This window comes from Cupressus sempervirens, chromosome 4, assembly GCF_028749045.1.
Source record: "Cupressus sempervirens isolate cs-2001-9-10 chromosome 4, ASM2874904v1, whole genome shotgun sequence".
Lineage (NCBI taxonomy): Eukaryota > Viridiplantae > Streptophyta > Pinopsida > Cupressales > Cupressaceae > Cupressus > Cupressus sempervirens.
The window spans coordinates 571482556-571508871 of record NC_143121.1 but is presented as its reverse complement, the minus strand read 5'-3'; the positions used below and the strand labels follow the sequence as shown (position 1 = coordinate 571508871).

Here is a 26316-nt window from a genome sequence, read left to right as displayed (position 1 = left end):
TTCCATTGTTGCCACCACTATGATCCCACTAATGTGATGACTCAAAAACCAAGAAATTTGTCTCCTTCCAATACTCTCCATTAGTTTTTATAGAATCCAAGTGAATAATCATTGTCCCCTATTCATTAATCTCTAGCTCAACAAAGAATGGAGCCCAAAATAGTTCAACTAAAGCATTGTAATCTTGCAAACAACCAATCAAATATTTATAACTTAGATACATCCTTGCAAAACAAAAGGAAAAAGATTGAAGTGAATACACTGGATAGCTTAGTAGAGCTTTGAATGTTGTAAGAGGACTCTTATTAACCATAGATTTCCTATTGCTTAGAATTCCTTCCTGAAGTAGACAAACCATGGATTCAAATTGATCTTTTCTTATGGAGTCCCCAACAAACATCAATCTCTTTCCTCTCAACTTCTAACATATCCTTACTATTGAACCTGATACAAGATTTTAAATCCAATATCTACAATTAATAGTTGTAGATGTTCTTAAATTGACATATTCTAATCAATATTTCTTAGTGCACTTCCAGTGTTTGGGGTCTATACTGTAGATCTCTCTTAAGGCTGCTTGGATTAATTTTAGGTAAATGGACCTTGAGTATACAAAGATCAATGAAAATGGATTGTTTTTAGAGCTCCATACATTTATGATAGAGTTCATTATTTTGGAAAAATCATTTTAAACAATCTGAATTAGATTTTGTATACCTATTTTATTTATCAACATTAGCGTGATAATAAAAATGTCAATATAAAAATTTATCTATCAGAAAAACCATTTACTTTTCATTGATTAGAAGAGAAGCCTTTAATGAATTGGCCTAAACTATTGAAAGTAAACTAGATTTATGATAACCACATTCAAATAGATATACTACTTTAAGTTATTCATCATTAGCAAGCAACTAAATAGAAGCTATCCATTACGAATAGCTCAAATAAAAAAGAGTTCATTACTTTTGAAGATTCATTGCAAAGATTCTGAATTAGATTTTGTAAACTAATTTTATCCATCAAAATTTCATATTATACTCCATGATCTCTTGTCAAAAAAAGTGTCAAAAAGAAAATCTATCTATCATACATCAAATTAAGAGAGAACCCATTTACTTATCATTGATCAAAAGTTCATCTTTATGAAATTGGCCTAAACTATTGAAAATAAAATGGATTCATGAGAACTACATTCAAAATAGGTATATAACAAGAAACTAAGAAGAAGTTTCCCATCAAGAGGAGTCCAAATTGAAAAAAGAATATAGACCAATTATGCAAATTTTACCTGGGAATGGTACAATCATCTAGTTGCCATCTCCATTTCTCATTATCTAAATTCTGGTCTCCCATTTAGTCTACAATTTATTTGGGTGCTAATGTATGGACAATCTGTAGCATTATAAATTGGATATGAAGCATCGTGAATAAACTTTCCTAAAAAAAAATTGTATTTAGTTTCTGTGAGACTTGTTATAACAACATTTTCTCTGTAAATATCATCATTGTTCCCCGATACAATTCAAAGTGTTCATCACTCCTTTTTATAGTAACACTGCCTTGAATTCTAGCATCTCCAGTTATGCAAAGAACTATTAAGATATATAACAATAACAAAAACATTCCCCATTAAAAAAATTGGACATTAATCTTTTACCCTTATCTAAAAGAAATAACATACCATATTCATCGATTGGATCATCATAGTCATAGCTTGTAGTAATAAAGGGGCCTCCTGCTATATTACCAAAGTTGGTTCCTCCGTGATACTACAAATTGTGCAATTCAATCATTAATTTTACATATCATGTTGATGAAAGAGTTCTAAATTGTTAATGTTGTATGCTCCAATAGGTATCTCACACCATTCACATAATACAATAGAGATAATACTTGTTATATGTTAAAAAAGTGTTCTACCTAATATATTTTAAAGATTTAATATACCTATATATGTGGACCATAACTGAAAATAAACAACTTATGCACTAATTACTTAAATGTTTATCTAAAGGATTGAAGATGGCCAAATTCTGCTGAAATGCTCATTAAATTGTGGTCTTATATGACTACTATCTCTTTCAACACATTAATACGTCCTATTGAATTGGAAATCTTTGGAATTTGGTGCACCCTAAAATGATTAACTCTCTTAGGTGCACAAGAGCCTGTTTAACATAAAACATTTAGAAATTAGTAAAACATTTAACTTACAAATTTAAGAAAGTTGAAAAGGAAGATACTTACATTATTTTCATCTTTCCACAACTCTTTTAATTGATGTTTGTGAGATAACAAATATTCATAGATATTTTAACATCATGATTGCATAAAAATTGACATTAAAATCAAGATATTTTTCCTTTGAAACTCATCTACAAAGATTTGGAAATTAAATAGGAGAACTCACCAAGCTGAAAGAACCACAAGTACTTAGCAACTCTGCAAATACTTGCATGGTCTTCTATCTACACTCCATGGAATCTAAAGGATCAAGCTTTGATTTGACCTTTCACGTGAATGTGACCTTTAATGAAAGGTTTTTGTACAATAACATCTGAAAGTTCAAAAACAATATCAAAATAATGCTTCACACAATAGATTATATTAATCTTCTTTTGCATGCAAAGGTTAATTAGAAATAATATTTCAATAAGATCCACAGTTTCTAATTGATGATGACTCCATATGCAGCATTGGGAATTCCAGTTTGGCTTAAAGACTGCCTTTTGAAGGAGAAGTATATTGAAATAAGATACCTTTGTGGAAATCAAAGATGTTTTGGGTATTCCATGCCTATCCTAATATCTACCTTGACCTAGAGTAGTGATACTTGCGCTAGATTTTCATTACATCAAACTGTGACCAATAGCTACATGAAAAAATTCAATCTCCAAATATATGACTCACCTCAACAATCTTCAAACTCACATATACCTTTTGTGTTATGAAATCTGAAAGTAGGATATAGGAATGGCTCTTAAAAAGCTATATTAAAATTTTGAAATGGGTAAAATGTCCAAAATGCATATAAGTTTTTGCGATTGACCTTTTCCAGAAATTTAGAAAATATGAAAATTGCACACTCCACACATAAATAACAGAATAAATCCTTTTCTAGATAGAATAATTGGCAGTCCATAGAAAGGATTTGCTCTGGGAAGATAGATTCTAGATGTGGCCATAACCACACATGAGGTTATTCACTCAATGGAGAAAAATAAAAAATCGGGGATGGCATTCAAATTCGATATCTCCAAGGCTTATGATAAGTTTAAGTGGGATTTCCTCTATGAGGTGCTCAAAAGAGTTGGGTTTAATAACAAGGTTATAAATCTGATCAAGATGATGATTGGCTCAGTTCAATATTTTATTCTCCTAAATGGTTCTCCTTGGGGCAATTTTGGAGCAGAGAAAGGCCTAAGACAAGGTGAACCACTTTCTCCCTACCTCTTCATTATGGTTGCTAAAGTCTTAGGGAGGTCTTTCTATAAACTTTTGAATACTGGTTGTGTCAAAGGGGTTAAGCCTACTACTACCACTAATACTGAAGTCCTATAGCAATTTGTTGATGGCACATTCCTATTTGTAGAATCTTCAGTTATAGGACTTAAGATTATGACACATTCCTATTTGTAGAATCCCTACAACAAGTTAAATATCATAAGAGTAAGATTTATTTCTTAAATACTGATGCCTCATTACATAGGAGGATAAGGAATGTCCTGGAATGTCAATCTGCCAGCCTCCCAGATACTTATCTGGGATTACCACTAACCACAAAAGAAGTGACTAATGACTTCTAGAATACACTAGTGGAGAGAATTTAGAGGAAACATGCAGGATGGAAAGGGAAGATATTAAGAAATGTTAGAAAACTAAAATTGATCTCAACTGCTCTCTAGGGTATTCCCATTTACTCCCTATCCCTCTTCAAAATTAACCAAAACACGATGGAGAGGATTGAGAGAATACAAAGGAATTGCCTCTGGTCAGGAATAGAAGAGAGAAATAAATTGAGTTTAGTAAATTAGGAGGAGGTGTGTAAGCCAAAGGATAAGGGGGGGTTGGGAGTAAGAAGACTTCGTGACCTTAACAACGCTCTCCTTACAAATATTGGCTGGAGGTTGGGAGAAGACAATACAGATTGGGGTAATATTATGAAAGCTAAATATCTGTCAAATTCCCCTTTCAATTGGAATCTATATAATAATGAGCTCCCAAGAGGGTCTAAAATCTAGATGAATATTGTCAAGAGTAGATGATTAATAAGGGAAGGGACAAGGTGGATTGTGGGGAATGGTCATAGTATTAGATTTTGGGAAGACAAGTGGATGGGAGGGAAACCACTGGTTTTTAGCAAATTTAGAAGATTAATGGAGTTGGTTAAAGAAGACATGGGAAGAAAATTTGGAGATTATATTAATCAAGGGAGGAATTGGAAGAAGCTCTATAAGGAAACTTACTCCCAAGAGGATATTCAACTTCTCAAGGAGTTGGAAGAGCTGATAGGAGAATAGAGACCCCCAATTCTATTCCAGGAGGACATTACGGGCTTCACTGTAAAATCAACTTATATACACCTATTTATCAAGGACCCCTACCCACCATTATGGAGTAAGGTTTGGATTAGTAACCTTATTCCTAAAATCAATTTCTTTTGGTGGACGGTTTAGCATGACAAAAATTTAACCTTAGACAACCTGAAAAGAAGGGGCTTTTATATAACAAACTGTTGTTATCTCTGCAAGGAAAAGGAGGAGAGTATTTCTCACCTATTCCTGGAATGCCAGTATACCTTAGAGATATTGACTAGGGACTGGGAGAGATTTGGTTTGGACTGGGTTATGAAAGACAATCTGGGTCAATTTGTGCAAAAGTGGAGCTATCCCTTCTATCACCCTAGATTGATTTTTTTATGGAAAATTGTTCCACCATATGTTTGTTGGTATATATGGAAAGAAAGAAATAATAGAATATTTAGAGAGGAGAATAAACTAGTGGAGGTGGTTTTTGAAATAATGGAGAAATTGTTGAAGGAAAATTTAAGAGTGGCTAAATGTAAAATGCCAAAGGAAGAACTAGGTAGACAAGAAGGACTAATTGCTGAAAAGTGGGGTTGTCATGAGGATTTTTTCCTCTTTGATAACTCAAAAATGCTGAGGAGATAGAAAACAAGATGGAAACCACCTACCCTTACACAATATAAACTAAATTTCAATGGTGCTACAAGAGGAGGTATAGGAGCGACGAGAGGAGTGTTGCGGGATAGGAATGGTGATGCACTATTCGTCTATGCTAGGAAGGTGGGAAATGGAAGCAATAACCTGGCTGAGGCAATGGTGTTTTTTTGGGGCCTTCAACTGATTAGTGAAATACAAATTAGGTAAATAAAAATAGAGGGGGACTCCAAATTAATCATTGATTTGGTTAAGGGAATGTCCCAACAAAGATGGAATATTCAAACTATCATTATGGATATTAGGAAAATTTTGGAAGGGACGAAAAGTGTCCACCTGCAGCACATTTACAAGGAAGGAAATAAGGTGGCCAACGTGGCAACTGCCATGGGGTTTAAATCAATGGCAATCATGTGCTGGAGGAATATGATAGATCTTAATGAAGATATTAATTCATTGATAAACAAGGAAAGAGGTGGGAATATCATTTAATTATGACTATAAAATTTAAAGTCGGGGCCAAATTTAGCAATTTTGTGTCAATGTTCGCTAAATTTAACAAAGGCTTTTTGGAAATGAAGAGAAGACGTGGTCGTACAAATGGAAAAATGAGTGAATGAAAATTATGAGGGATGTCATTTCACCATTATGGTAACCCATCGCAGAATTCAACTACTTCCCAATTAAAAGTATGAATGATATCATTTATCAGACTGTTAGAGATTTTCAAGGTGTGAAAATTATGATACTATACAATCACGATTCTCATAATAAATTTGCATGGGATTTTGAAACTTATCAAGCACGGGATTGTAAATTTATTTTTCTTATTGTTAAAGGTCTCAAGGTGTATAGTAGTTACATAGATTTTGCAGAAAAGGAAGTTCAGATGCGCATCACTAAAGAAGAGGAATGAGAAATTGGCAGAATAGATATGGGTGGGGATTTGAACAAGTTGGAGCCCAAAAAAATGGAGAACTTCAAAGGTAGGATGGCCACCTAGTTTCTACTAAAGGAAGGGGGTTTTCTTCCCTACATGCAGTCGATGGCGAGGTATGACGAGAATTGCACCCTCCAACTTGTTAATGGGTGGAACAATTGCAAGGTCACCATTAATAGAATCACCTTCCAAGTGAATGAGGAAGTGATTGCCATGGTGACTGGCCTTTCAATGAAAGGGAAAAAATGGATAAAGGTCACTAAAACTACTGATGAGGCCAGTATGAATAGTTTCTTTGCGGAAGATGAGGAACCGGTTTGATATAAAGGAGGGTTTAAAAGGGACAAGCTACCAGCCCCATGGGACGATGTGTGCCTGGTTCTCATGAGATATATGATGTTGGAGGGCAGGTTTGGTATTTGCTACTACTACCATTTCCCTTTGTTAAATCATTTTAGGAATTGGGATTTCATTTCTATCCCATTTTTTCTTCTTCATTCTCTTGAGAATATGGTAGCTGATGTTAGGGAAAAGAGGAATAAAGGGAAAAACTTTACAATAATCCATCAAGGCCTAATTTTTTGCCTCTACCAATTCCACCTTGCCCTATGCCCCCCTAGGGTGGTGGTAGTTAAGAACCAGTGACACCATCAGAATTCACCTCTGAGCACTAGTACTGGCACTAAAATTCAAACCCCTTGTCCCTCCCCTAGCCGAGAAAACAAGAAAAAGAAAAAAGTTGATATAGTTGCGGAACAAAAGGGCAATAAAAAGATAAAAGTTAAAAAACATGTTGAGGTGGAAGAGAAGGATTCAGAGGAGGAGGCTAGGGGTAAAGCTAGGAGGAGATCTGGAAGACTCACCCAATCCAAAGCAAGGTGCAAACAGAAATCCAATAGATTTAGAGTTGACGAGGTTGAGGAGGAAAGCTCAGAAAATAATAAAGAAGAAAGGGAGGAGGAAGACAACTCTAATTCTAAAAGAGAAGAAGGAAAGGAGGTGGTGGAAAAAAGTATTAACTCAGAGGATAATTTTGTTGAAAATGCTCAGACTCAAGTGTCAACTAGGAGTGCTACTACCATCGAGATCACCCATGTGTTCGCTAGCTTCACCCTCTAGCCCATAACCTTCTATGAAGAGAGTAGCAAAGTGGACACCTCCCCCATAACTATCTCATCCCAATCTAAGGAAAAATCTAAGGTTTTTACTAACCCAAGGGTTTTGCAGGATGATATCCAGGTACAAAAAACTAAGGAGGAAGCAAAAAAGGTGGAAACGAATATCAAGGAAGAGACCAAGGAGTAGGTGGTAGTGTATGCCAAATTGGATAAGAGGGTTAAAATTTTAGAGGAAGGGTTCTTTACCTTCTCTAAATTTTCCCTCAAAGTCACTCACACCACGACCACCACCCTCCAACTATTGGCATAGGAAAAGGAAGATACTAAGATGGATATGGAGGACCATAAGGTCCTCTTCAAATTCCTTGATGATGACTGGTCCCAGATTCTGCTGGCTATGAAGGGGAAGGAGCAAAAATAAAATAGAGTTTTTTAGTTTAATGGGATCCTCGGATCTAATACTTTTATGTTATTCTGCTATTTTTGGTTTTGCTAGTATCCAACTGTAACTAAGACTTGGGTTGGCTTGATATGCCAACAGTTATTTTGATGAACTTTCGTAGTTGTTAGATCTTCTAGACTTTTGTTTTAGTTTAGTTGTTCTTATTATTTTGCTAGTTAGTTACTTTCATAAGGATCTATGGTTTTGTGAAGCTTTAGTTAGTTTTATGTTTGTTGTTGGTCACTATTGGTAATGTGCTGGTTACTAGCTTTTTGTTTGTGAGGGTTGACCCCCTTGTTTTTGGTCACTTTTTATATCAAAAACATTGTTGCACAAAAGTTAAGTGCCACATAAATTTATAGTGTCAGGATACACAACATATGTGCTGAGAATTTGTGATAAATAGTCCCCAAGGTATGTCCTGAGAATTTGTGATCAGCAGTCCCTAGCTTGGGTATGCATACTTGTGGGTAATGCAATACATAATGTACTTATAAAAATGGTACATTTCAGCCCTGATATGCAGTAGTCACACACCGCCCCAGTGAGAGCAAGGTTTCCAATACAAACCCTGCAGGGGCCCACTCATCCCTAGGTTGAGAAGAAAATATAAGGAATACAAAAAATAAATTATTGAGAAAATGAACAATGAAAATATTAGGACAATATCACTTAAACTGAAAATACAATATTATACTGATAGTAACACAGACCAAATAGCCACCTTGGTGCTTCAATTGGTTTTGACACTAAGGTAACTTTTATCTTGCAAAGGTTTATGATAAATAGAAATGCTATTGCAAAGTTTTAATCTATGAAAGGTAAATAGATACAAATATGAGACAAGAAGAATATTGTGCAAACCTTATGTTCCACAATTAAAGAGGCTAGAAAATCTAGTAATGTTATGCTTGACTGCAACTTCAATGTAAATATTGGGGACTTTGGTTTAGCTCAGATGTTGGAGCAAAATAATTTGTCTCATATTACAATTACAGTTGGAACCCTCACTTACCTGGCTCTTGATTGTGTGATGACAAGAAAAACAAGCCCTAAATTAGATGTTTTTACTTTTGGGGTTGTGGCCTTGGAAATTTCTACATGAAAGAGAGTAGTAGATGTGAGCTTGCAAGAGAATCATATGAGGCTTGTGGAGTGGGTATGGGATCTCTATGGTCAAGGAAAAGTTTTGGGTGTTGCACATATAAAGTTAAATGGGGAGTTTGAGAAGGCTGAGATGAAATAATTGGTAGGGATAGGGTTGTGGTGCTCCCATCTAGATCCAGCTACAAGACCCAAAATGAGGCTAGTGGTAAAGTTGTTGAAGCTAGATTATCAAGTACCTAATCTTCCTCTAGAGATTCACACCTATACCATAGAGTATCATCCCATAATTCTAGACCTACAATTAATGAAATTGATTAATTAATGAAGGTATGTTAGTTTGAGCTTCACTTGGTTTCAAGATTACTTTAATATTCTCTACTTAACAAGGCCAACCATGTGAATGTGGAAGCTCATCTGGCTTCATCCCCCTCCCTCTAATATTAATCTAAATTCCCCAATAACATCTAATTACATACTTCATTCATTCATTCATCCATTTATGAACTATAACATTTAATTGATATAATCACATAACATTCATTAATATGATATAAAATTCATTAATACACAATACTAATCAAGACTTCATTAACACATAGAAATATTCATTAACATGACATAAAAATTAATAATAATACACAATATTCATAAATAATTACTTAAAATAATGTTCTTTCATTATCCAACAAAGTTAATCAAACAAGGTTTATCAAAAAGCATTTTTTTAAAATCATTTCTTCTTTTTTTCTTAGCTTTATTAAAGAAAAGGTTGATAGGAGCATTAATATCTTTCTCATTCTCTTCCTCTTGTGGCACATGTAATGTCAAATATGATGCTTCCTCTTGTTTTGAGGAGCACAAGGTTACTACACTAAAGGGGGCTCTATTGCAATAACAAGTAAATGGGTTAAGTTGGCATACTATTTTTCTTTTTAAACTATTACAAGTATTTCATTATCTAGTAGAGCATAACATGCATTTTTCTTACATGACAACGTCACATCATGTACAATAACATTTTGATCTGCTACCAGCTCAACATGTTGAACACTTCGAACATGCTCCACTTGTTCACCATGATGTTCAACACACTCTAAAATATTCAAAAAAAGGTTACAAGTCACATTGCATTTGAAGATGTTAAATTCTATTCATAATTGCATGATTAATTTCCAATAGCAAATTAATACCTCGACCACTATGATGCACATCATGGCCTTCATCACACATAGGTTCTTTGATAGGATTTGAAGGCTGCAATGAAATGTTATGTGCATTGTTATCATTGTTTGATATATAAAATAGAAATAGTCAATTTGTGTTGGAAACTAACACCAAAAATGAAATTTCTCAACTATTCAATTTGATTTACTTTTTATTTGACCAATTTACGTGTGTCTCATCTGGTGCACTAGATTCTTGGCTTTGGCTTTCATATTCTTGGCGTAGGCTTGCAACCACAACTTTATAGCCTTCCTTCAAGACAATTTTTTTATCTTCATCCATGGGCTCTACATTGAATTATGTGCTCTATATTTTTTTCTTAATATTGTTAGCTTTTGCATGTATGATTTGATTAAACAAAATTGTTTGCCACATTATATTAAAAAAAAATTATATGAGATTTCATTGTTACTACTTACAAGTCAAGAGTGAAGATTCATATAGCTACCAGAGCCAACTTTATATTGGCCAACCTTTTGGAGTCTCGCTTCTGTATCTTTTGATGTGTCTTGCAGTCTGTGAAAAGTTTGAAATATGTTAGATTATATAAATAAAATGATCACTAATTAGTGCATGATTGCATTCTGCTTAATACCATCATGACATGCCTTCTTTGTCGTATATTGGTTGAATTCCTCTACCCTTCGATATCTTTTGCTTAATATTGTTAGCTTTTGCATGTATGATTTGATTAAACAAAAATGTTTGCCACATTATATTTAAAAAAAATTATATGAGATTTCATTATTGCTACTTACAAGTCAAGAGTGAAGATTCATATAGCTACCTGAGCCAATTTTATGTTGGCCAACCTTTTGGAGTCTTGCTTCTATATCTTTTGATGTGTCTTGCGATCTATGAAAAGTTTGAAATATGTTAGATTATATAAATAAAATGATCACTAATTAGTGCATGATTGCATTCTACTTAATACCATCATGACATGCCTTCTTTGTTGTCTATTGGTTTCAAATTCCTCTACCCTATAGCATTTTCTCTTTTGCATCTTCCATTATTTCGTTCCGCTCCATTAGTAGAATCACACAAGGATGCTCGTACTTTTGGTTAACCTTTAGATCCCTTCTATATTGGTCCCTCATATTCTTTATAGGTTTGGATGCTCTTTTAAGAAGTAGGGCACTGTCAAAACTATTTTTTCCAAAGAGGTCCTCAAAAGATGTAATGAGCTGATTTTTTAATTCAAGACCCTACTCATTCCACCTTTTTTGAAAAAATAAAATTGTTAGATCAATAACTTTAATATAATACAATAAATGGAAGAAAATAAAAATATTGTAGCAATGACATGAAACTACATACCTTTTACATATGGTGGGTCCAAATAGCTTCAATGTCATTTCAAAAAAAGTATCATAGAAAACATCATTGCCTACAAAAACATCATAGGATTATCGATCCAAAATGAATTATGTATAAGTTAACTACAATTATATTGTAAATAATAACAATTTTAAAGCACCTGGAAGCTTTGGTAATTTTAATAGAAACAAAGTTTTCTTGTTTAGCAAAAATGTCCTTGCAAATGAACTAGTACTAGTCACATGGGCTGCTCTAGGAAATGGTTGAGCTTCACTAGTAGTGATCTATGTTGTTCTATCAAATGTAGGTGTGTCTATTAGTGCACAAAATAGGTCCACAAGTATAAAATCCACCCAACAAAAAAAACAATGCATGATTAGCACATAACAAAATATAGAAAAACAAGGTTTTAGTAGTTGTACTTGGTATAGTCAAAGATGTATGCAAGATCCTTGTTTCTAAAAATGAAGTAAAAAATATAAGATCGGTGACCGAAGGAGACATTTACACTTCATCATGAGCTAAATAATACATTGTTAGCAAAGACATTTGCAATGGATAAAGATCAAATGGTACTAGCTAGAAGCATTTGAAAGATTAAATGAATGATTAAAGGTTTAAGGATTATTTACATGAAGGTTGTGTGCTAAAATCCCCACCATATTTACCATGCAGTCTCAAATGTGTCACAAAATACTATAAGAAGAACACATAATATTTTAGATCATGATCCATAAGATACTATAAATTATAAATGATAAGGAGCTCCTTCACTTAGAGCCTTTTTTCTCTACCAAGGCTACTTCTTATCCTTCTTAGGACCTCTTTTCTAACCCTAACTTAGAGGAATCTCTCCTAATCCCCTTTCACCTAGAAACTCTCCAATCAATTCAAGTTATACTCCTCTAACTCCAAGAACACTAATTGTGCAACTTTTGTCCTAATAATCCAAAACTCCACCAAATGCCACAGTAGGTTTGTATCAATTTTAAACTTTCCTTTTGAGTTTCTTGAAATGTTACATGTCATTCTACATCATCTTGATAGGTTTCACACACCCACAACCAAATATTGCTTGGTTTGTCCTTGTAGTCATAAGAGCCCCTATTAACCCTCCTAGAAATAAGGAACCTTCATTAACTTGAAAAATCTCTTAAAAAGGCCTATCGATTCCTTCTAGAATTTATTTTCAATTGACCTAGGTTCAAGGATTTTCTAGGTCTCGGGTCTCCATGGTGTCCATACAGTGTGTTTTCAAAAAACCCCTATTTTGAGGGTTTCAAAGGCAATGACAACAAAACACTTAGCAAATGTTCTAAACCTTGCATGAAACCTTATCCTTTAGTTTTTGGACACCTAAGACCCTACTGTACCATTTCTCATTCAAGATTGGCATGTGCCAATCCACTATTCATGTTAAAATCCATTTGCAAGTATGTATGCGGCTTGTTAAGCTTCTACTAGCTTTCCTAAGACTTGCTTACAAAATTAACATACAACCTTTCCCAACCTACAAAACTAGTATAGACATAGTTTATAAAGGACATTACTTGATTCTCAAAGGCCATGGATTTTCAACCATGAGAAGTCAAGCTTTAGACATATTTGTGCTAATTGCTCAAAATTGGACAACATGAAGAAAGAAATTAAATAATTTTGAAAACCTGCTAAAATGGAGACTAATGATCAAAAACTGTTTATGTAGAATCTTAAAATGATAAAAAAAAACTAATCCATCAAAAATAGTAAGCACACCAATCAAACTCTCCAAGAAATCCTTCAAAAATATATTTTCTATCAGTAATCTCTTATTATTTCATCAACTATATGTACATCTATTGAAGAAGGAGATTGTTGAGAACAAATTGATACAAGCATGATAAATGTGTTTCAATCATTGTTTTGTCACTAATGTCAAAGATATTTTTTATTGGTAAGACAATTGCTTATATGATTTAATTACCATCACTTTTTTGATTGATGAAGAGGATTTGATAAAAAAGATGTAACAAAAGCACCTAGAGGAAAGGTTGAGTTATGATATACAAAGAAGTACAAGAATCAGCTAAGCTAACGATATCATAGTGCATTGATAATCTACTTAAGGCTGCAAAGGTTGGCTACACTAAACAAGTTCAGAAGAAAAAGTTAAACTAAGTTTGTCTGCCAAGCTTGAATGAATGGATAGTAGATGTCGAGCAAAGAAAGTGCAATCCGAGCAAAAAATCAGTTGGAGCAGAGTAAAAATTTCATTTTAGCGAATGTCAAGCAAAATAATGGATGTCAAGTAAAGTTTAGTTGATGCCAAGCACTAGTAAAATTTAGTTCATGCTGAGTGATTTTACAGAGGATGTCGAGCAACATAGTATGTGTCGAGAATTAGAAGCAAGTTAATGTCGAGTTCCAACATTATTAGAAAGATCATGAATTTGACAGATTTGAGCCAACAAGTTTTTTTTCTTAGATTGTGTGAACCAGATGGAATATAAGATTGATGAGATGGTGGCATAGAATTCATGGTAAACCATTTTGAGGCAAATTCAAAGAGGATTGAAGGATAAGTTTCTAGAAGTAATATGGAATTAGGGGTAGATTCACTAAATCCTACCTAATCTATCTTAACTCTAAATTAGATGATGGAGAATGAATGCAAAAACATCTTAATTCTCTATTTATAGGCATGGCTTGTCAGAAGCAAGCATTTTCATGTGCAAGAACCTAAGGAAGACAAGGAGTCAAGGGGTATTGCTTCATCAAGTGACCTAAGTAAAGAGTTTGCATTAGCATGTTAAGCAAGAAGGCTTAATGGTATGAATGCTTAAAGGGTGAACAAGATATCAAAACTAAAATGTGTGAAAGCCAAGTACAATGGAGGACTAAAATAGAGATTTGTAATCTACAAATGGAGTCGTAAGTTGTTATCAAATCAAACCTTACTGTTACTCTCTAATAATTGTATCAGTCTAGGGTAAATTCTTTGGATTAAGGTTGACCAAATAGTCATTTGTAAATCCTTTAATCGGGTGACATTCCAAGTGAATGGTCTAAAGTCCTCTAATAAGGCTCACTTCTAATAGGGTGATTGAAATCCTTTAATAGGGTCACATTTAATAGTGTGTATTGTAACCTTTAACAGGGTTGGCCTTTCATTGGGCATCACTTCATAAGAGTGAAAAAGAGTAGCATGTTACTAGCTATTTTTCCCAAATTGGGTTTCCACATAAGTTATTGTGTCAAATGTGTTGTTGAATCTATTATGTTTCATGTTTACATTTTTGCAAGTTGATTTGATAGTAACCTACAAGTTTTAAGTGATTGCATAATCTTATGGAAAAATGCATGATGATAAATGTTTTATGGGTTCACTAAGCTGAGAAAAGTTTTATTTATAGATGTGGACCTTGAATAACTAATTCACCACCCCTCTCTCAGTTATTCTAAAGAATTCCAACAATTGGTATCAGAGTCACCTACTTAAGGGGACTAGTTTGAAGGTACTAGAAGCACAAAGATCAAGATGTCAAAAAGAGAAATACCAAGCTTGATAGAGATAACTTTCTTGTATGGAAAAGTTTGATGAAGCTACACCTTGGAGGACTTGGAGATCATGCACAATCTACCATTACTATTGAATATGTTGATTCTGTTGGAGCCCTAACTACCGAGGATATGAAAAAGAAGAAAGAAAACAAGTCAATGTTGGAGATTTCCTCTACCCTTAGCTATGTTTAATTTGATGATATCAAAAATCTTGACAGTTCAAAGAAAATGAGGGATGCCTTAACCAGTATCTATGGAGGAGACACTAATATTATAAGAGCTAAAGCTGAAAGTCTCAAAGGTAAGTTTGATGATATGAGAATGCAAGAAGGTGAAAATATTGCTCAATATTTCTCAAGGATAAAAGATGTCATTAATGCAATAAGAGGAGCTATTGGTAAAATAGATGATGATATTGTACTAAAAAAATAATTTAAGAACACTACTGCCTATATATGCTATTAGAGTTTCTGCAATATAAGAACTGAGATGTATACCAGGGAATACTCTATCTCTTGAAGGTTTAGTACATAGGCTAATTGCTTTTGAGCTTTCCAACTTCGATAATTATAAACCAGAAATTATTGAATCTACTTTCAAAGCTAAGTTGTCATTGAAGGGACCTGATGAAAAGAAGAAGAAGAAAAGACAAAGTATGTGTCCAGTGACAGTGATACAAATGAGGAGGATGTAGAAAAACTTAAAGCACTAATAGCAAGGAGATTTCATAGAGGTAAAAGCAAGTTCAAAGTTAAGCTACCTATCATTTGTTTCAATTGCAATGAGATTGGTCATATTGCTACTATATGTCCAGAAAATAAGAACTACAGAGGCAGTGACAAGTACAAAAGTAGAAAAGATGAATATAGCAAGGATTATAAAAACAAAGGCAAGAAGTCTTACTACATTGCTAAAGAGGAAAAAAGCGATGAATCTAATGAACATGATGATGAAGTGGTTTATGTTGCAATGAAGGACAAATCTGATGAAGATGAGGCAACTACACTTGTGTCCTATATGAACAAGAATGACAGATGGATCATTGATAGTGGGTTCTCACATCACATGACTGGAGATAAAAGTAAGTTCATTATCTTGAATTATTATGATAGAAATAGTGTAAGATTTGGTAATGATGAACCATGCTTGATAAAAGGAAAAGGTTCTATCAAACTCACAAATAAGATTTTATGTGACAATGCATGCTATGTTGAAGGACTTAACTATAATCTATTGAGTGTGTCACAATTGAATAATTCAAGATGTAAGGTTGAGTTTAAAAACAAGATTGCTAAGATATATGATACTGATGGAAAATTGATTGGAAAGGGTGATCAGACTAGGGGTAATATATTCTACCTTGATATAGAGGATGCTACTTGTCTAGTTGTAAAATTTGATGATGTGTGGCTATGGCACAAAAGGTTATGTCATGTTAATTTTGATAACTTGGTTAGTATTAGTAAAATGAGAAAATTTAGAGGTTTTCCTAAGTTGAAGAAGCTTGACAATATAATGTGCAAACAATGTTAGTTAGGAAAAATGAAAAAGTCAAGTTTTAAGAGTAAAACTCACACCGCTAAAGAAATACTAGAGATTGTTAATACTGACTTGTGTGGACCAATTAAAGTGCAAAGCTACAAAGGGGATAAGTACATTATGTTGTTTGTTGATGATTATTCTAGAATGATGATAGTTATATTTCTAAAATGGAAATCTAATGCTTTCCAAATGTTTAAGTGGTACTTAGCAAGAGTTGAGAAGGAAATAGGTAAAAGTCTAAAATGTTTGAGAACTGACAAAGGAGGATAATTTACATCAAATGAGTTTGAGATGTTCTATAATGACAAAGGTATCAAAAGATAAACATCTGCTCCTAGAAACCCTCCACAAAATGGATTGTTGAAAGGAGGAAGGTCTGTAATGGACTATGCTAGAACACTCATGATGGAGAAAAATGTTGCTTTGAAATATTGGAGAGAAGCTATAAGTACAACTATCTATACCTTGAAGTGTGTACAAGTCAAGAAAGGTACTCATTCAACATCTTTTGAACTATGGTATGGATACTCACCTAATGTAAAACATTTTAAGATACTTGGAAGAAAATGCTTTATTCTCAAAGACCTCAGGAATGGTAAACTAGATGCAAAAAGTGAAGAGGGAATATTCCTAGGTATTGCACACAAAGTAAAGCTTATAAGTGTTTAAATACTAACACTAACAAAGTTGCAGAAAGTGAAAATGTGAAATTTGATGAATATACAAAAGTATTGAGGTTGAACCTATGGAAGAACTGAAAGAATAGAAATAATTTGTATACTTTTATGAAGGTATGCCTGCTAAAGAAGATGCTACAAACCAACAACAAGTTTCAATGACTACCGAGTCACATACTATGAATGTTGAGTTGCATTCAGGAACTGAGTCACATTTAGATGTTGAGTTATAGGATGAAGATGACGTACATTCTGATTCTAAGATTAGTGTACATGATAGAGATGTTGAGCTATCTAAAAAAGATATACAAAGTGGAAGTTGAAAGACCAAATGAAGAAACTAGAGCTAAACCAAGATTGTCCAAATATGTCAAGAGATATCATCCTGCTACATAGATTATTGGAGACAAAGATGCTAGAAAAGTAACAAGGAACAAATTGAGAAATGATACATGTTTGCTAAGAATGAAAGAACTTGAAATAGTGAAAGATGCGTTAGAAGATATGGGCTAGAGTAAAGCCATGGAAAAAGAGATTGGACAAATTGAGAAAAACAAAACATGGACTCTAGTTCCTAGACCAGACAACAAAAATGTGATTGGCACCAAGTTGGTATTTAGAAATAAGCTAGATGAAAATGGTGAAGTCATAAGAAACAAGGTAGGATTAGTCTGCAAAGGTTATGCACAAGAAGAAGGAATTGACTATGGAAAAACTTTTGCTCTTGTCGCTAGACTAGAAGGAGTAAGAACTCTGCTTGCTTATTCTACATCCAAAGGTTTCAAAGTTTATCAAATGGATGTCAAATCTACATTTCTAAATGGCATATTAGAGGGAGAAGTTTACATAGAATAGTTAGAAGGATTTGTTGATGTCAACAATAAGAATATGGTATGTAGACTACACAAGGCTCTATATGATTTGAAACAAGCACCAAGAGCATGGTATGAGAGACTTCATAGATATCTTGTGAATATTAGATTTGAAAGGACTGATGATAACAAAAATCTATACATGAAGATAGAAAAAGGCAAAGGTATTTTGTTATCTAAAATTTTTGTTGATGATATCATATTTAGAGGTCAATATGTTTTATGTAAGGCTTTTGCAAATGAAATGAAGCAAGAATTGAAATGTCTATGTTTGGGGAGATCAAATTATTCATGGGTTTGCAAGTATATTAGATGAAATATGGTATATACATCACTCAGTCAAAGTATGTCAAGGAGATACTGAAAACTTTTGAATTAGAGGATTCCAAACTAGTAAGTACACCTATGGTTATAGGACTTAAACTATGAAAGAATGATGATTCAATTGAGGTGAATCAAATATTATATAGGTCTATGATTAGTAAATTACAATATGTAGTACATAGTGAACCTAACATTGCATTATTTGTAGGGATAGTTGCAAGATTCTCTGCTAATCCTAGGGAGAATCATTTGATGGCTATAAAGAGAATAATAAGATATCTGAAAGGAACAGAGGAATATGGTCTATACTATAAGAAAAATGAGAAATTTGAATTAAGAGCCTATACTAATGTTGATTGGGCTAGAACATTGATGGAAAAAAGAGCACCACTGGAGGAGCATTTTTCTTAGGCAAGAGGTTGGTTACATGGAATAGCAAGAAGCAAAACTACACTTCACAATCTACTATTGAAGTTGAATATGTTGTTGTTGTTGTAAATTGCACAAACATAGTAGGGATCAAATGGCTACTAAAAGGCATGAAGGAAGAGATTACAAAACTAGTGATACTTTATTGTGATAATACAAGTGCTATAAATATATCAAAGAATCCAGTGATGCACACAAAGGCTAAAAACATTGTAATAAAGTATCATTAATTAAGAGATTTATTTCAAGACAAAGAGGTGAAGATGTAATATGTTAACACAAAAGATAAAATTGTTGATATCTTTAAAAAAGCATTACCTAAGGATGCTTATGAGTGTCTAAGAGGTAAACTAGGGGTGATACACCTATCAAACACTATCTAAGTAACAAAAGGAGTGCCCTACATCAAACAAGTTGATTACCATATGTTACAAATTGATGCAGTGGATCTTACTTTAGGAGCTGCCTAAATTAATCAAAGAGTTGCAACTAAAAAATAGTCACAAGCAAGGTGACACAAAAGAAATTGAAGAAGTTCATATCTGAATATTAAGATGACAAGTCTTTAGCATTTTTGTCAAAGAGGGAGATAGTTATAGATCAAGGAAAATAAAAGAAAGAGGGAGATAGTTACTGATCAAGATAAATACAAGAGATTGGAGATTGAACAAAGAGGGAGAAATCTTAACACATAGTATGAGGGAGAATTGTTGACAAAAAGAAAGTGTATTTGTTGATATCATCTACCTAGTAAGAGGAAGATAATTGTAGAAGGGAGATATAAGAAGTAATTCAGATAGAATCATAAGGATGAATTGATTGTCTAATTGTTTGTTGATTAGAACATAACAAAATTGTATAACCTATTCAGAACATGAAAGTTGCTAATAGAGGGAGATATTTCAATACAAGGAATTATTTTCTTTTTGGTATTTTTTTGGTCTTACTATTTTAACCTAGTCAATTTGGTTGATCAATTTGGTTTTTTGTCAATGCCAAAGAGGGAGATAGTTGAGAATAGATTGATACAAGCATGATAAATTTGTTTCAATCATTGTTTTGTCATTGATGTCAAACTTGTTGTTTTTTATCAAGACAATTACTTATATGATTTAAGTACCATCACTTGTTTGATTAATGAAGAGAATTTGATCAAAAAGATGTAACAAAAGAACCTAGAGGAAAGGTTGAGTTATGATATACAAAGGAGTACAAGAATCACCTAAGGCATTGATATCATAGTGCATTGATAATCTACTTAAGGTTACAAAGGTTGGCTACACTAAATAAGTTCAGAAGAACAAGTTAAACTAAGTTTGTCAGCCAAGCTTGACTGAATGGATAGTAGGTGCCAAGCAAAGCCAGTGCAAGCTAAGTAGAAAATCAGTTAGAGCCGAGTAAATAGTTCATTTTAGTGAATGTCAAGTAAAACAATAGATGTTGAGTAAAGTTTAGTTGATGCCAATAACCAGTAAACTTTAGTTTGTGTCAAGTGATTTTATAGAGGATGTTGAGCAACGTAGTATTTGTCAAGCATCATAAGCAAGTTAATGTCAAGTACTAGCATTATTAGAAAGATCATGAATTCGATAGATCTAAACTAACAAGTTTGTTTTTTTGGATTGTGTGAACTAGGTGGACGATAAGATTGATGATCTAGTGGCACAAAATTCATGGTAAACCATTTTGAGGCAAATTCAAAGAGCATTGAAGGAGAAGTTTCTCGAAGTAATATGGAATTAGGGGTAGATTCATTGAATCCTAGATTTTATAGAATCCAAATAACTACTAAAACCATTGGATTGAGTTTCAAATACCAACCTTTCCTTTTCCTCAAAAAGTGCAAAAATTGCTATTGCAACTTTGCAAAAATTGCAAAGTTGTCATTGAGCAATTTGACAACTTTTGACAATCTTGCATTTTAGGCCTATGAACCTATCTAGTTTGGTTTCAACCAACATAAATTGACCCTAGAACATCTAAGGACCTCTCCAAATAACTTCTTGCCCCATTTTAGGCATTTTTCCAATTTTTTCCCTTTAGAGCAATTTTGAGCATTTCTAGGCTTAACAGAACCTAATTGCTTAAAACATAATCAACCCTAACTCCTACTTAACAAAACCTTCTAAACCTACCTTGGGACTTTACACTTAGTCATTATTTACTAAATGGTTTTCTAGACCATTTACAGGCCAAAATTTTCTTAGGGTTTTTCCTTACCCCAAGGTGCTCCTACACCTTACTCCCCCTCCAAGAAGAAGCCTAAAACACCTGTGGGGAGAGGAACTCCTTGTTGATGCCATGCTTCTTGAAGTCACTCTCAACCTTTTAAGTTGCCTTAGATTTATGAGTATCTTTCCATTTCACTAGATGTTCTTTGTACACCTTATTTCTTGTGGTCTTTTTCATCCTAGAATCTATTATCTTCTCCCCATGTGGTTGCTTCTTCTCAGGTACCTACAAGTCTAAGATATCCTTGTGTAGCTCTATCTAATACTCCTCTTCATCAATATCTAGAACCTTGTAAGGTTTCAAGTCTTTTACATTGAAAATACGAGAGATGAACATATATTTTCGTAAGTCAACCTTATAGACATTGGAACCATATTTGTCTAACACTTTGCATGGCCCAATTCTCTTCACCTACAACTTGATTGGAATATATTTTTGTAATCTAGCCTTGTACAAGTTGACCATGACCAAATATCCTATTTGAAATTGTAAGTCTCTCCTCCCTTTATCCATCTTTTCCTTCAACTTTTGATTTGCCTCCATCGAGTTTTTTTAAACCTGATCATGTATCTCCTTCATAGATTGAAAAAAATCATTAGCATGCCCACAAATGGAGTCATGTGTTGGTAGGTCTCTCAACTCCATGATGCCCCTAGGATGTGTTCCATATACTACTTTAAAAGGACTTAGACCATTTTTTATGTTCTTGCTATCATTATAGGCAAACTCTGCCTGAGGTATGACTTGCTCCCAACTCTACCCACACTCCTTGGTAAGACACCTTAAGAGGTTGCCTAGGACCATATTAATGACCTCTACCTACCCATCTATTTGGGGATGTTAGGAAGATCTATGAGCTAGGTTTGTATCCAATCTCTTCCATAGGGTCTTCCAAAAGTGCCCCATAAAATTGACATCTCTATCAATCACAATACTTCTTGGCAGGTCATGAATTTTGACCACCACCTTAAAGAATAGATTAGTTATATGGATAGCATCATGTGTTGTTTTTCATAGGATGAAATGGCTCATTTTTTTGAATTTTTCAACTACCACAAATACATATCTAACCCTGTCCTTGTCCTAGGTAAGCCCACGTCTTGTAATGGATGATGTGCCCTTTGCCTTCTAACATATACCACATTGTTCCACATATCTCCTCACATCCCTTTGCATCTTGGACCATTAGTAAAATATTTCCACTAAGTCTTGGGTCTTTTTAAGACCAACATGCCCATTCATGCTTCCATTGTGCTTTTCTTGTATTAGATTTTCCCTCATGGATCCCCTTGGGGTGCACAATTGTTGTCCCTTAAACAATAACCCGTTTTGCTAGGTAGATTCAGAAAATTGACTATGGAAATGATTTTCAAAATTAGTACATATCTCGTAGGCCTTTGAAAAATTAGTATCCTCACCATACACATCCTTGAATGCCTCTATTCCTATGCTCTACAACTTAACTTCTTGAACTGTCAACAATCTCTTGCTTAAAGCATCCACCACCTTGTTATTGGTGCTCTTCTTGTGTTTGATTGTAAAGGTGTAGGAATATAGGAATTACATCCATTTGATATGTCTAATACTAAGCTTCTCCTATGAGTTAATGAAACTTAGTACTTGGTTGTCAATGAAAACAACAAACTCCTTAGGCAATAGGTAATGCCTCTATTTCTAAGGGCTTGGACAAGTTCATAGAGCTCCAAATCATATGTCAATACCTTGTTTTGGCTTCATTAAGTCTCTCACTTAAAAATGTCATAGGCCTACCCTCTTGGCTTAAGACTGCCCCTACTTTTATATTACTAGCATCACACTCTACCACAAATGGGTCTTAAAACTAGGCAAAACCAATACTGGTAGCGTTGCCACCTCATTCTTCAACCTTTCAAAACTTTCATCTGCAACTTTGGTCCATGTGAATTTGGTCTTCATGCCTCCCCTAATGGTGTCATTCATTAGTTCACAAATATCACTAAACTTCCTCACAAACTTCCTATAAAATTATGCCAGGCCATGAAAACTTCTAACCTTAGTAGCAGATCTAGGAGTAGACCAACTCAATATTGCCTCTACCTTTCTCTTATCCATTTTCAAACTTCCTTGGGAAACTACAAAACCCAAATGCACTAGCTCTTCTTTCATGATTTTACACTTCTCTAGGTTCATGTCATTCTTTCCTCTTGGAGTTTCCTTAACACCATTTCTAAGTGTTTCATGCGCTCCTCCTTTGTCTTGCTGAAGATGATGATATCATCTAGATATACAACTACAAACACTCTTATATAATCCTTTAAAACTTCATTCATAACTCGCATGAATGTACTCAGTGCATTGGTAAGGCCAAATGGCATTACCAACCCCTCATAGCGACCCTTAATAGTCTTAAATGAAGGCTTCCATTCATAACCCTCCTTCATCCTAATCTGATAATAACCACTCTTGAGATCAATTTTATAAAAGTATCTAGCTTCACCTAGATAGTCCATTAGATCTTCTATCCCAGGAATAGGAAATCTATATTTAATTGTGATTCTATTGATTGCTTTATAATCTATACACATTCTCTGCTTACCTCCTTTTTCAAGTGCTAGGACTACTAAAACTGCACATGGACTGATGCTCTTCCTAATCAACCCTTGATCAAGCAATTCTTGGACTTGCCTTGCAATCTCCTTGTTCTACTCTGGTGCCATCTTATATGTAGCCTTATTGGGAAATGGTGCACATGGCATGAAGTTAATTTGATGACTAATGGCTCTCTTTAGGGGCAGTTTTGGTGGTGCTCCATCACATATAATATCTTTGAACTGATCTAATACCTCTTCTACCTCTATAGGAATAGGTTCTTATATTGATGACTTCTCCTCCTTTGGCTTCACCATGATGGCATATCCTACTTCTTCACCTTTGTTAAGTCCTTAAGGAACTCTTTTCCACTGATCAACAATGTCTTAGAAGTAGCCTTTTCTACCTTTTCTTCTTCCAACAATGACTATAACCTATAGGTGACCCTATCCTTCTTGAAAGGGTATTTTTTTTCCTTCCCATGATGCACTACCTCTCTATCATACTACCAAGGCCTTCCTAGTAGTATATGGAAAGCATCCATAGGAAGTACATCACATAAGATCTTGTCTTGGTCTTTGCCAATAGTGATGTTTAGCCATACTTTCTCATCCACCAAGATATTTTTCCATTTATTCAACCAAGTCACCCTATAAGGACATAGATGTGGAATTTTTGATAGACCAAGCTTTTGTACTACCCCTTCTGATATCACATTGTTAGTAGATCTTGAGTCTATGACCATCGTGCATACTTTGCCAAGTATCTTGCATATAGTTTTGAAAAGTGCTCTCCTTTTCTTAGCTTCCTCCTTCACTGGCTCTTTGAACAAGAGTCTTCTCAACACAAGGTTCTTGCCCTTTTCTAGTTCAAGGCCTACCTCACCCACTTTATTACTTTCTTCCTCATGAACATAGGTTATTTTCTTCTCTCCATAAGATGTTGATGCCTTCTCTAGAAACATATAGGTAGGACACCCTAACTTGCCACATTGGTAACATTTCATGTTACTGAAGTGTGATCCTTTGCTATTATTTCCTTACCTTCCCATGCCACCACTATTGCTTCATCTTCCTTTGTTGGAGCCTCCCATTGACTAGTCTCATTGGCCTACTTAGTCCATCTAGAATCCCAATAGCTCCTCTAATAATTGGTTCTTCCACTAGAACCACCTCTTGAGTTACCTCTAAAATCTTTACCTTTGCCTCTACCTTTGGAGCTTGAGTCACCCTTCTTCCTCAACTTATCTTCCACCTTTCTAGCCATTTGGGAACAATTTTGCAAGGTAGTAAGACTAAAAAAATTAGTTTATCTTGGATAGACATCTTAATGCCATTTAAGTACCTTGCCACCTTGATATTTCCTGCCTCTTGTACCCTTGACTTCAAAGCTAGTTTTTAGACTTTTTAGTGTAGGTAGCAACATCAAGACCCTTTTTCTTGAGATTATGCCTCTACTTGTGAAGTTGGATCTCATAATCCTCTAGTAAGTAGGTCCCTTGTATCTTTGCTACCGTAGCCTTCTAGTTGGCCATTGGTTTCTTCTCTTCACTCTCTCTTTCCTCTTGCACAAACTTCCAACAAGTTAATGCCTATCCTTTGAGTCTTGACTTTTCCAGCCTTACCTTCTGAGCCTCTATTGTTCCTTCATATTCAAAATAGTTGGCAATGCTTTCAATCCACTCTAGGACCACTTCTACATCCATCTTCCCATGGAACAATGAAAAATTCTGAAGACTATTTCCTCTAAATGCTTTGATAGCTTTGAGGAATGATTCTTGCTCACCAAGTGGAGGATCAGGTTCAGGTATCTCATCCTCCAAGTCTATCTTTTTCTTGCCCTTACTGGTGTTGTTGTCTTCATCTTCCTTTGTTAGAGTTACTTCTTCCATTTCCTTCAATTTGTCTTTCATCTCTTCTATAGCTTCATCAATAAGCCTAGTTTTCTCCTCCATGAGATTCTCATGCTCATCTGCCTCCTTAGCCAATTCTACCTTAATTAACATCTTTGTAGACCCACTTGATTCAATAGGAAACAACATACCACCACAAGCCACAATCTTATGGCTTTGATACCACTTTGATGGGGAGCTTCTTCACTTAGAGCCTTTTTGATCTACCAAGGCTACATCTTATTGTACTTAGGGTCTCTTTTCTAACCCTAACTCAGAGGATTCTCTTCTATTACCCTTTCACCTAGAAACTCTCCTAATACCCTTTCACCTAGAAACTCTCCAATCAATTCAAGTTTCACTCCTCTAACTCCAAGAACACTAACTGTGCAACTTTTGGCCTAACAAGCCAAAACTCTGCCAAATGCCACTTGTAGGTTTATATCAATTTCAAACCTTCCTTTTGAGGTTCTTGACATGTTCCATGTCATTCTACATCATCTTGCTAGGTTTCACACACCCACAACCCAATATTACTTTCTTTGTCCTTGTAGCTCTAAGAGCCCCTATTATCCCTCCTAGAAACAAGGAACATTCATTAACTTGAAAAATATCTTAACAAGGCTTATTAATTCCTTCTAGACTTTGTTTTCAATTGACCTAGGCTCAAGGATTTTCTAGGTCTTAGGTCTCCATGGTGTCCATACAGTGTGTTTTTAGAAAACCTCTATTTTGAGGGTTTCAAGGGCAATGACAGTAAAACACTTACCAAATGTTCTAAAACTTGCACCAAACCTTATCCTATAGTGTTTGGAAACCTAACACCCTACTCTACCATTTCCCATTCAATATTGGCACGTGTCAATCAACTGTTCATGTTAAAATCCACTTGTAAGCATCTTTGCGC

At 34.5% G+C, this 26316-nt stretch overlaps 1 pseudogene; it reads right to left on the bottom strand.

Moving 5' to 3' along the window:
• Positions 1 to 28: 28 nt before the first annotated feature.
• Positions 29 to 25523, bottom strand: LOC149562484 (protein trichome birefringence-like 36; annotated as a pseudogene).
• Between the last annotated feature and the right edge of the window lie 793 nt (positions 25524 to 26316).